Source organism: Varroa jacobsoni, unplaced genomic scaffold (assembly GCF_002532875.2).
Source record: "Varroa jacobsoni isolate VJ856 unplaced genomic scaffold, vjacob_1.0 scaffold_1437, whole genome shotgun sequence".
Classification (NCBI taxonomy): Eukaryota; Metazoa; Arthropoda; class Arachnida; order Mesostigmata; family Varroidae; genus Varroa; species Varroa jacobsoni.
In genome coordinates, this window is record NW_019214339.1 from 152,840 (window position 1) to 166,889 (window position 14,050).

The window sequence follows — 14,050 nt, forward strand, 5'->3', positions numbered from 1 at the left end:
AATGATAACTGAAAATATAACTATGGATAATCTCGAAGGTTACACAACGGGAGAATTTATGAAATATTTGTTTTTGAAACATGCGTATCCTACGTACACAATTTATAAAGACGTCACGGCGCAGTATATCTATTGCATAATAACCGAAAAGTAGCTAATGTTATACTTCCTTTGATAATGTTCTAAGGAATTATTTTTTATCAAGAAAGTATCTGCGTACACGGCACCGATAACGGCCATGACCTAAGACATCAGATGGTTGAAAAGTCTAGCCTAAAAGAGATATTTCCCTGATTAAGAACATTTCTTTTAAGGTTCGAAGGACATCGGACTTTTAGATCGTTCCGAGGCCGAGCGCACGCGCGCCTCGCGGTTCTTATAGTAATGCGCAAAGGACTTAAAGGTCGGAAGCTATATATATATAACACAACTATTACAGATACGTAAATTAGGAGTAAAGTGATCCATGTTACGCTCATCTATTAAAGGCTGTTTCTGACCCGTAACTGAACAATTTGTTTAATGAGTGATGTTTTCATTAAACATATCCTGTCTTATTTGCTAGTTGCTTTAGTACGTTCGAAATGTTATAAATTTATAAGGTTTCTGGAATGAACAAATAATTTAAGGCGCACATTTTTAATGCTCAATACTTCCAAATAATGGCACTGACGTACGGCAGACTTTGTTGCCTAGTTTACCTCAAATAACCATTGAACGGACCTCAGTTTGTATTGGTCTGTGCAATAGAATCGAAAAGATCTAGAATAGAAATGCCCCTGGGACTATTAGTTCATTGTGTTTAAGGATACTTCGAAATGATAAACACGAATTCTTACTGGCGGATGCTGTAGAAATTAAAAACCGCTGAAAATCATACATTACTCTAGGCTTCTGCAGGACTCCTTGTGTATATATAGTAGAGCATACATTGTGACCTGCAACTTTATTTTGATAAAATGCATACACGCATCGTTTACGTATTAGCAGCATATATCAAGTTAGCATACGGAACAAAAGATTCAATTGGTAAAATTAAGTAAATCTTAGGTCCGATCTAGCGTATGCTGTCTGATTCAATGTATGGATGATATAAATTTGCCAACTGGTCAGTGTAAACCGATAATACGAAAACATGCTAATAATAATTTGGTGAAGCTGTACGCCGCCTGGAATGATCTGGGTAACTCAGATCATAACCGAACAGGATACTTGTTCTCTTGTTGGTCAGTACATTGTATGACTGCAATGGCTCTCATTTGTTGGAAACAGAACGTATTGGTCAATGGTTGAGGCCAGTTTCAGCCTCTCATGCTTCAACAAGCAGAAGCTTCGATATCCCGAAACACTGAATAGCTCACGCACACGCAAGACTGGATGTAGAGGTACATGAAACGCTTAATGCCATTTTATTTTTCTCACAGAGCAGACAGCTCCTGTTCAGCCATTGTTATTGCTGTTATTGTCATTGCCATCGCCGTCGTCCGTCATAAACGTCTGCTACTGTCTTCGATGCCGTTTGTGTTGTCTGACCTTCTTGATTCTTTTAATTCTGACCAAACCTTTTCTTCGAATCTAAGCCATGGACGACTGAAATGGTACTCGAGGTCAGAATATCGCTGTACGGCATAAGCACGATCCCGGTGTCTAAGGAAAAGTTCTACGCAAATAGGTGATACGTTGTGTGTATTGGGTTGTTAGATGGCAACGATCGCAAACCACAGAAAACTGATATGGTGATAATAGTGTTTGTGAATTTCGTAATAGAAAATGAACATATGGCATATCTGACATAGAATTTTTTTGTTATGCATTAACTTAAAGAGAATTGTCTTGCAGAGAAATATTTGCGATAAATCAGAGTATTTAAGTTAACCGGCTGCGAACCGTCACAGTCGAACCGAACATAGTCGTTTACGTCTTATATTTTCTCTATTTCGTCACACACATTTAGAGTGCTATTAGAGACCTATACTATTTTATACCCACATACATTGCGTCGTTGCATTCTGTCACACAAAATAGCTGAACGTAAACACACGCATATACAATTGGGCCTCTTTTAATTAAAGATGAAAAACAATGAACCAATTGGGCTTTTCATTTGTTTGTACTATATTTTATTTATTTGGCAAAGTAAACATTTTACTAATCCTGCAATACCTATGTTAGGGTTATATGTCCTTATGTCATTAAAGGTCACATCTCACGTGGCTATAAAAGCTTGTCTAGATACAACCTATATAACATAGTCCCCAGCATATACTAACAAAAAAAGCATAAGCGCTTCAAAATGGTATAATCGTGCCTATGACACGCGCGCATGCAGATCATCTGCCATCGATCAGAACACGCATCCGTCTTTTTTCCTTTCTTTCTTTGTATCTTGTTCCATCTTGTTGTTGTTGTTATTTGCTGTATACTGTAGTGATCATTTCTTACCGCAGACCCGAACCTATTTATACAATCATTCAGGAACTAGGATCTGGGGTAAAAGCCTAAAGCGAGAAACAGTGAGAGGACGAACCCGAAACAGACAGAGCTTCCGTTTTAGCCAGACGTTACTGACCCCACATCCCATCCATAGTTGCGATTCCTTTGCTCCCAGTTCCTTTAAAGTATATGTATGAGACACTCAGTACGACCATCTTCTTGACTTGTTCGCACTGCACACTACCATCAAAGTGAACTGGTCCAATTTCCCTTAGGACCATTGACCGTTGCTGGTGTCCAAAACTGCTAAAATCGGTTTGGCCTTGTCGCAGTCCATTCAAATGCTTAACGCAAAATATGCCACCCGAAAGTGGACGGGAAAGAAGATTACTCCGGTAGCGACGACTATCCGATCAAACTGCCTTCCTCGCCCGTGCATAAGAGATTACTTGGGGAACCAATTGCGTTGGTGATCTTTTTTCCATGACGATTTCTTTCTACAACTTGATCTCTTGTCTTGATGCTCTCTGGATTTCCCTTCATCTTCTTTACTGCCCAGTATCAAACCGCTACAATGAACATACTGAAAACTAACGGGGCCTGACCGGTAATTGGCACCATAATAAGTACTACTACGGTGCTGCTGGCAGCACTACACCAACAAGGCGACCGCTAGCAAAGTCTGTATTCGCCACAAACCGAAGCGATATAAAGAAAACGACCTGTGAGCGAATAATTCGGAAAGAAAGTTCACACTTAAAAAGAGCAAGAATTTGAGACGAAGAGGATTATCCTGTCATTTTCCTTGTTTATTTCAAAGGGCGTTATCTGCTTTCCTCTGTTTGTTCCTATGCGTTACCCACAGAAGGCGCATACGTAGGCTCGCTTCTCGCTAGAACGCAACGGTAGCACGATATGGTGCACCACCAAAGCCAAAACGTTCGTGTGATACACCTAAAGGAATTAACAACAAAAACTGTCCGTCCTATCCCCTCGTTCCTTTCAATAATTCATATTTCTATCGTTCGATCCGTTGAGGCCCTGTAGAGATCGCTACGGAGAAAATGTTTACACCTATGATTAATTTTAGCAATGTAGTAAACTGTGAAGTAGTAGAATGTGAAGTACGTTTTTATCTACACAATGATGATGATGATTCTGTGTGAACTGTCATTCCTCAGTGGGCACGATACGGATATAACGGGTTGATGCTGTAGGCGGAGAAAAAGATCCACACAGTAAGGTGTAGATGAGTTTTTTATGAAAATGGTCATCGAGCATACTCGCAGTCGTGACATATAAAAAAAAAAATTGACGCGATATAGCGGGGCAACGAATGTTCACATTGTCTGTTCCTGAGCCTCTTCCCTTCTCCTCCTAGTATAGCCTTATTAGCCTTACTACCACCTCTTCCATTGAATATAGTAGAACTGAAGAGCGTTGTACGGCAGGAACAGTGGATGAGTGAACTGTATATGAAGAGGAAAGTCCAGTGGTATGCAAGGATGCGCACACGTATTGCCCCTATAGAACAAACAACAGGTCACTTTTTATTTCTTTTTTATTCCTCTTTCATATTCTTTTTCGTTGTATATCTTATAATTGCACTTTTTATGAATCCATGTGTTCGTGTAGCATATTTTTGTCTTGGTCGCCGTCCCTAACTCGCATTTGCACATAGGGACCCAACAACATCAGCAGCAGGGGTCCATTCTGTTATGAATCTGAGCAGAAAGACTATTGCTACGTCCAGATGGTTATTTTCAGTTTGCGGTTACTAGACTCAGCGTGGTATGAAATAAACATGAGATATATGCGCATGCTATCATTGGTGCCGTCCCGGCTGTTGCAGCCGTCTGGTTCGAAGGAGCATTGCTTCTCGTCGTACCACCGGTGACACATAACGCCTGGCTGATAGACGAGTAAAACCATTACCAGCAGTAACACAGCTGGCGACCGGCGAAGCTCAGAACCCCCCAGAGAACTGATCCTGGACTTATACCTATCGCAAAGCGAAGTCCATAGAAGCGGCTGTTGCCGCTGCTTCAGCTGCCGTCACTGTCAGTAGCACAGCAAAGCAGTTAGGGTTGTCCATTTGGCAGCAGCTGCCAACACAGCTTTATTGTGAATATTCTACGACTACCCAACCAAGTAACAACAACGCTATCACAAAAGCATTAGCTAATAGAAAGGCCATGAAGATTTATGCTGTGGCGTGTGGATGTAGAGGTGGATAAGAAGGAATCAGGAGGCAAAAATGACGGTACACCGACCTTGAAAAGGGATATTGGTGAGATTTAAACGGGTGAAATGGCTGCACGTAAAAAAAATTATGTTCAAGCAGCCGTAAGCTAATGCAGGAGTTGTTCGAGTTAGTATATTGTCCTGCAAAATTAAATAGATAACAGTACTTTATTGGGATTATGGAGGTAATTATGGCTAGACACACAAACCGAACACGGCTGCTATTCGTTGATTAACGGCAAATAGATGAGAAAATCGATTACTGCGTAAATATGACGTGTCTATCGGCAAAATACAGTGTGCGATTAGCTGGCAAGGTTTTTCTCTACAACCAGCCTTGAACGAAAGAATTAAAAAAAACATTAAGCTATGAAAAATCGAGTTACACCTTTCAGTAAGTAGATCGACATTTGTTGTCATCGAGGAACGTGTTACAAATAAAGCAGGTAGCCAATTAGGTTGCATGCTGCAAACCGGACAGCAGGGTAGGTAATGCACAATCCGAACTGGTTGATAGCAAAGACTACAGCCTTTGATGAATGCGGGCCTGACTGAGAATACAATCCTGGGCCAAGATACGCATGCAGTTATATTTACACATGTTTATGTGTTCAGCCTCACTCGACAATCATGTCTGAGTGGTCGCTCAGTTGGCGAAACGATATCCAATTAATAATAATAGATAATCCAATAAAAAATTGTGCCAAAGGGTACACGCACGTACTATAGTGATGCTGCTTGGTCGGCGCCTTTTTAGAGATGCTGACGCGAATGACGGCTGTGGTATTGCTATTGTTCGTACTGATGATTCTTCCACGGCTGATACTGGGCGAATAGCGCGCTTGATGGCGAAGTCTGGTACGACCAGCGGCCCTGTGCGTAACTGCCCAGTACCCAGGCTTTCAATGTGTGAAAATTCGTTTAGACCTCACTGCATACGACCCAAGTGGGCACTGGGGACTTGGCTAGCTTTTCAAACTAAAAGCTGACGGTGCCATGTTTCCGGGTGCACCCAACCAATCAGACTCCTTCCTTCGGGCTCGGGCTTCCGGAACATCACAGAATTCATCCGAGATAGCTTTTACTTCCTGTAAAAATGTAAGCTACGAGGATCTTTGTGAATCACGATCGAAGAAGGTGCACCCGTGCCCCGTCACCCCCTCGCACCGCCCCCAGTCACCATGCCGAGCAACGCGAGAGCTAGTTACCAACGTTAGCAAATAATTTAATTGCTTGGACCAGATCGTCATGATCTAAACAGCATAAAACAGGAACAACTTTGAATTGCGTTTGTGCCATTACGCCTGACTGGCTCTTTGAGATGATACAGAATAAACCTGACTTTCTACTCAATGGAATTGTTCTTCGTTAATGCAGCAAACTGCTCTAAAGTGGAGTCAGACTCACAAACCTGAGAATTTATTGGTTGTTATCTATTCTCATTTCGGTGCAGGGTATATGATAAATCTGTCGTGTGCCTAACGGCAAATGTTTCTTCGAAAGCCCAGCTTAGAATTGATACAGGAAATATATTTTGATACGAAAAAGGAGAGTGTCAAAAAGTGGCTCGCAAATCTCGGTAATCTCAGTATTAGCTGTGAGGTAAAGCGCACTGCCTTAGCACGTGTGGCTGCGTGTAGAGTACAAATACGAACTCGAGCTCGATACTTTCCCTTAAGATGTGCCAGTCATTGGCAAGGCTATGTTTAAATATAAGTCTGAACGACATACACTCTCATATAAAGGATAAAATTAATCTCGTATAGATCATATGTAGGCTATTAATGTAAAGCGTGGTCCACTTCCAGTTTTTTGCTATACATTGTTGTTGACTCTGAAAGGTGTGAAATACACTGTTATATGAGACCTACATACCTAAGCTAAAGAACCCTTCTAAGACTCCCCACAGGCTTCGGACGGCTTTAACAAGGCTACGGTAATGCTAGAACAATTATTGCACCACATGTACGTCTAGTAATAGAAAATCCCTTTACACGTTTAGCTCGTGTAAAAAAAGGTATGTCGAAAAGCGCAAAAACGCACTAATTAATTTATGAAAATGGATCTAAAACTGTTCCACCAAAAAATTGCCTAATGGCAATTTTTTGGTGGAAGATAGTGTTTTGAACATTGAACGTTGCTGAAGATCTATTAGTGAACGCGATCCTTAAATGACTAATTCGGAAAAAGCTCGAAGACTTCGGAGCGGAATAGGATGAGGTAAGATTAAGCAGAGCCCCTGGACTCGCTTACCACAGTTTCACCTTATTTGACATCCTCTCAGAAGCATGAAGTTTGATAAGCGGATATTTGCCACATACTAGAAATGCTCCCGCTGGCCTGAGGTCTGTCTTTGACTATTTGTTCTTTGTGGCGAGATTCAAGTTCATTATTATTATTATTATTATTATATACCAATTTTCGAATTCATTGGACACAGTCACGGCATGCTTGTGCGCCCACTAGCTGGCTCCAATATTTGAACCGACGTGATTTCGGCTTCAGCTTAATTTACGTACTCCAAATTTCCGTTGAAACTGGCAATAAGCAAGACGTCAGTTCCTCCAAAAGCTGGGAAAAAATTACCTAGACCTAAGGCTAGATCCCTTAGAGTATTCAAAGTAAATTATATCAGCATACATTATAAAGCTGTAGGCATCAAGCTCGTGCAGCCTTGACTCAACTGCGTCTGCCGCAGCTTTAGTGTACCTGATAATAATATATAATAACAAATAATATATCTTTTTTTATCTATATACAGCAAACCTTCGACGGTATATATTGCACGCAGTGCTCAAATCAGTGTTATATTTCGTTATTACACAGCGTGATTTTATTTTAAGTCTCAATAAGTGCCGTACGCTATCTGATCTTCGAAGTGACTGCGTCGCAAGCATCAAACAACTGAAAATGTCATCTTGCCTATCCTCAAAGTTCTGATTATACAAAATATTTCTCGTCCGCTGATTTATTCAGGATGTGATTTTAGTCGAGGCGAGGCCGCTCATCGCCTTCAAATGACCATGAACACTTAATGACAGAAAAAGCCCACCTGATGGTCGATGAAAGGCTTCACGGGTGTTGTCTAGCAGTTAGCTGACCGTTTCCTGTTCCGAACGAGTGGCGCTATTGTAAAGCGTCAAAGTGCATCTCTACCTGTTAGACCTCCAACCAGCTCAGCCGGTTCTGTCCAGTAGGAGTAATGGTGCTTCTTTGAAGAGCACTTCCTTGGAAAAGGGAAGTTTGCTGGAAACGTCCTAGTAGCCCGGCGGAGGAGACGCTTCACTCTTTTTTTTCTATACAAACCCGCTCCGGTAGGACGCAGGCGGCCAGCGCGAGACACATTTATTTGTGAATTCGAACCGCACTAAAACCAGCGTAACGGATCGCGTGGCAAGGAGCAAAGAATATAAACTGACAGAGTCCCCTCAAGCACCAGAAAAGAAAAGGTCCCTGATGTGACAAGATAAGAAAAAAGGACAAAAAGTGACCAAGAAAAGGAGCAGGGATCCATGCAGAAGGACTGTTACGGAAACATGTTCATTATCTGTGAAGCGTTATTGCGGTCGACACCGTTCTCATGAATCATGATGACTGAAGATAAGGGAAAAAAGTGCACGATAAAATAGGTTTGTTACAAATACACAACATATTTCGAAGGAGTAATCTACATGTTTAGGGTTAGCCGTAAGCTGACGGTGAATTAAAATGAAGCCTCCCAATTCGTTCCTATGTTTAATTCGTTGATCTCGTAATAATCGTTAATATTTTAATGATTGACCACTTACTCATTTTGGGCTCTAATAACTAGGATCCTTTTATTTAGACGGTCTTGTTAATGCAAATAAGTGCTATAATTAGTACTATTATTATGCCTATTAAGATTGATTATTTCATATATTTGTAAGAAAGTAGTATACATACATATCATATTAGGCAACTTGTGCCTGTAACGCAAGTAAATGACGCTATTCTATAAAGATAAGATGGCTACTTACTTGAGTAAGAACCAAATATATGGTTATTTTAACAAATGGGATGATTGACAAGCGTGTTTGCGGAAGAAACAGTTGAACGAGAATCGGAATAATATTGACTGCAGGTTCGAAAGTATCATTAGGAGCGGAAGTCTCCTCCAAAAATGTGACAACATTTCATGGTCAATTTACAGTGAGGTGTTTTATCTCCATATTAACGACAATTCTTGCGACGCACAGGACTCTACTTATGGACTAAAAAAGGCCATCGGCTTTTTAAGGAGAGCTTCTCAACCGTTATAACGGCCTACGGTGTCTCTCACGTGCCTTAGGTGACGTGTTTCCCAAATAATTATCCACTAAATAATGAAATTCACATATTGGACTATTGAAGTGAATCTATTATAACTCTCGATAGAGCTCTATAATTTCGGCCTTTCGCATGTTCAACTAGTTTGTGTTCGGCGAAAAATTATAGTATAGTCAGGGATTACAACTTCAATTTAACTGATGTATTTTTAATAAGTTACTGCATCTGACAGTGAGGAAAAGTGGCATAAAGACGGGCGTTTTTCCGATGACTGTCCACAACACCGAAAAAAAAAAACGTATAAATCTCGAAGCCTTTTTATTTATTTCGAACAACAAAAAAAAGAAACCATTATTTTTTGCTTTTTGGTAACCGAATAGGAAACGTCTTTATTGAACACAAATAATGCTACTTACAAACGAAGAGACGATTATATTTAACTGCGTTGTTACGACCAAGCATAATTTAAGTAATATATCCATGATATAAATAAACCTTGCAAGTTTCGCGTAAAAATATTATTTGTGCGCGAGAAATCGGTTGCAACACAATATTGCATTTACCCCATATCCACCAACAATACGATACGATACGACCTCTACGATTTTTCAGTTGGCCAAATGTTAACGCGCTCTGAAATGAGAGTAACGGCAATACACTAGGAAAAATTACTATTAGCTGTACTCAGAGAGGATTTTCAAGAGTCTTTATAAACATTGGCCTTGAACTTCTCGAGTAGTACGCATATATTTGTTGAAACCGGCGAGCATATGTAATTACTGCACAAGAACTAGTAACTAGTCCAGTCGTACACGCAGATAAGAATCTTACCGGCCGGGCACCATTATCGTAGCTAAGAATTGATATCGTAGCCAATAGGCATCGGCTATATTTCAACTCGTACCTGTCAAAGCGCCTATCCGTCGACTGGGTTGCGTATTTGTTTGAGCGCCACCTAGTGAGTATTCCCTGGCTTTTGCAAACTATCATAAACTAGCGTAATGGATAAATTCACTGGTTTTCAAGATCATCAGCGGTCTTGCAACTCATGGCTCATATGATAACAATAGAGATAAAATAAGATGAAAGCGGTGTACTTCCTTCCAGGGGAGCTCCGGCAAGATGTATTGGAAAGTGGTTTTGTGGAAGATGGACCGAGCACCTCGAGAGGAGTATGGTTGCATCTTGCTTTTAAGCACACAAGCTAATCCTGTATTGCCAATTCACTGAATTCGATTACTTTCATGTGCATTAGTTACTGCGTTTTACAGCTTCGATAAGTCCAACGATCCTTTTCCGGGCAAGAAAAAATGGTAACCTCATTCGAGTTCTCAGCCTCCAAGTGCTCCAGTTGATGTATTATACTGAAGGCTCCTTAAACACCTATCTGTACATAGCAAAAAAGAACATAGATGTCCTTAAAATACAGATTGTATTTAATGCGTCAAACCGAATCAGGGAGTGGCAGGAGTCAGAAATTTGTCGGTACATATATTATCTTTGGCAATCGTGGAGAAGCACATCTGAATCGGGGGGCGACCAGGATAGCTGCTAATAATATCGACCTTTCCCTCGTTGAGGTCTTCAAGTCAAATATACAAATCAGACAAAATACATCGCTTTACCATTCAGCAAAGATAGGAGCATCTTCAATAGAGAAATTCTTAGATTAGTCTATCTCTAGAGGCCTCCGGCAACGGTTGCAAACAGCTAACATTTTTGCAGGCAACAATGACCAGAGTACGTCACTAAACCGCCAGCGATTGCTGAAACTTCAGCAATCTTTGTATGGTCATCTTTCAAAAATCCGACAACAATAATGTAAAAAGGCATCAGTTAACTGGTAGTTGTAACACAAAATGTGATTATTCGGTTTATAGATCATAATACAGCTTCTTCCCATTACTTTATAAGCATGTCGTACTGAATTTACATGCAGTATCAGAGATTGAAGCTTATATAAAACTCATATGGCTGGTTGTATAATCGTGCAACTAGTCCTCCGAGTAAATCAATCCATGGATATGACTATACTGTTTCTTAAAAAAAACATGAAACTTATACGAGATCAAATAGAACTGCGACTTACTCAGTATCACCTACTTAACGCGCTTGGAAACAGTGCCTCAACGTTTGTATTTTCGCGATAGGTGTCACTATAGGGAGTGCTAGACAGAATTTGGCCATTATTCGACTTATTCAAACTCGGAAATTATTCAACAGGAATAACATGTACTGCTGTGTAACACATCAAGGCTTTGTTGAAGGGATTTATACTATATGCTTTCTTATAACTAACTGGTAACTTTATAATTTAATAAAAACATATATATATATATATATATAAAATAAAATTAAAAAAATAATAATAAAAATAGTTTACCAAAGAGGTGCACGCTTGGCACAAATATAAAAAAAATTATTTGTATGACCGTAACCTTATAGTTATCTTTCTAGATATATAATTAACTATTTTTTAATTTTTTTTTTTGATAATTATTACTTGTAGTCTGGTTCTCCCAGCTTATGCAGAATGATGATATCACAACTAATTTTTAATTTGTTGGGTAGTCAATAAACTCTTTTTTATTGTTTATTTTATATTACTACGACTAGAATGTGAGTGGAATAGAACTGACGTTGCCATAAGTTAATCATATGTAAGTATATTATTATTTACTCACGGAACATGTATGTTTATTCAATATATGTTCACTTTAGTAAAAGATTTATATGGGCTTCGGGCCACTAAATTCGTTCATATGCATCTACAATCTGAGATTGTTTTAACAATTCTCAATACCAAATTCTCAAAAACCCATTTACCGACCAGGTCTGATCGAAATTTTACCATTCAGTTAATTCTGACCCGATTCTATAACACGCATGTTACAATAACTGCAGAATAATACTAACAGAAGAATTTAACGAGCACATACATATAAAGATTTTTTTCATTTTATTCAAGATTCCTCAAGCTTTTGCCCTTTGTCCTTTGCGACGTTTGTATGTCTCATTCTCGTCTACTACTTAGAAAGCACAAAGGCTGCTTGCTAAGACGAATTTGCCGAGCATGTAGTCGGATAAATTATTGAACACTAGACATGTCGAAACACCCATGCGCTACAGGAACACTAACCCGCTTTACCGCCGACCGGCCAAAGCGGGTAGTACGTACGCGTCCAGGCGGTCTGGCAGCAGGGCAGTCGATAGCGAACTTTAGGGGGCCCTCAGCATCTGAGCAGCGGCAGAGGCAAACTGTGAAGAACCAGTAGTAACTGCGAGAGTTGCCGTGGCAGCATGAATCATCCTATAAATTTTTGAAACACAATCAGTACTAGGTTTACCGCCTGGTTTCCTGTCTGTCGGTTGTTAGTTACTCCTTAAGAGATAACGTCGGCTGAGAAAAAATCTGTAGGAAAAATGAGCAGTGGCTGGACTAGGCCTGTCTTCATGTTCTCCTCGGGATCCTCTACTACTGCTCTATACATATAGCAAGACAACTCGAGCGATATCGTATCGACCATGATGTGGCAATGCATCCAAAAAAAAATTACCACCAACGACGAATAACCAGCTAGATTTTGACCCATTGTGGCGTCTGCCCTTCTTGTGCAAGTTACCGATAGCCTGCGACGCGATAAGGCCAACTACGGGCGGAATGTCGTCCCCATGGAAGTAGCAAGCTCCTCGAATTGCTATCTCTTCTGCCCTTTGCGTTTTTCTTCCTTTGTTTTCTATCTTATACTGTTCGCCTATGTAAAAGCACGTATCAGCCAATGGCGGCGCTGTATGTAGCATGCGCTTCCAACGGCACTAAGTCATGCCCTCTATAGAATATTGTGGAAGCCAGGGCGAACTCGCGTGAAGTTTCTACTCAGCTCCTAGCTAGCTAACCGTTTTGCTCAGTCGAAATCGGGCGCTTTCTACCAATAAGTTCAATAGTGCGACATCGTACGATGTACCTATAATAACTTGCAACACTTTGATGTGATGATCAGCGTTAAATTGGCTGAAAAGAAGAGTCCAAAAGTTTTCAGTTTCTCTTGACTCATTCCCCCCTTATGTATAGAGCTAGCTACAAGTTGGAACGGCTGCCCGTAGGACGTCCTATAAAATGACATGAAATTAGCTCACTCAACATGACGTGCATCAATATATACCACAGATGTAATGAAATTAACCAAGCGGCGGAATAGACCGTTCGGTCCTGTAAGTCGTTTGTGCACTTCGAGTGCACAAACGACTTGATAGCCTTGCCACCGGGTTGAGTCAGCAGGGTGCTCACTTATGGAAAGAAGTATTCGGAACGAGGTCAGCAGCATCGAGAAATTTCCGTCAGGGGCAGTGTGATATGTGTCTGGATGACAACGATCGTGTTCCCGTAAAGATAGCGATTCCAGTTCATTTACTTGCCGATGACCAAGAAAGAACTTTGGGCGAGACGACACCTCTAATTCAAGCACTGTTACACGGTGAAGTCAATTTTCGAGCTCCTATTTGATCATCGACTTATCTATTGGTATTTACGAGTATACTACAGAAACCATATTCGTCACCCTTTAGCGGAATTTAGCATAAAATTTCGAATTTTTTTTTATGGAAAAGGGAAGATTCACTGGTTCGTCAACAAATTTCCCGTATTTATCAATCATTTGTGGAATTTCTTGTCAACGAAGTTTGTCTCTGAAGTATAACTTTTAATGGAAAGTTCTAGTAGCGGGTTTAGCAGTTGTGTTACTTGACTAAACAACTGGAATACTTCAGTTTGCTGAAGGGTATCGTTTTGTGACGTAAGAAGTGTCTAATCGACTATGAAACTGTATAATTCGAAAACTTTTATAATGTATCAGACAAACAAATCCTCTTGAAATATCAGCAGGCTATTTGAGGTTTACTGGAAAGAAGTCATCAACACGTAAACAACATGCATATATATGTCTAAAGATAAATATTATTTAAATAAATAACGATCGTAGACCGATGTTGTGCGCGGACATTTTCAAGATGGTGTGAGAGACGATTTTTGTACAGCTAACTTTTATGTTTCGACAATGTGCCAATTAGATATTATTACGCAATACAT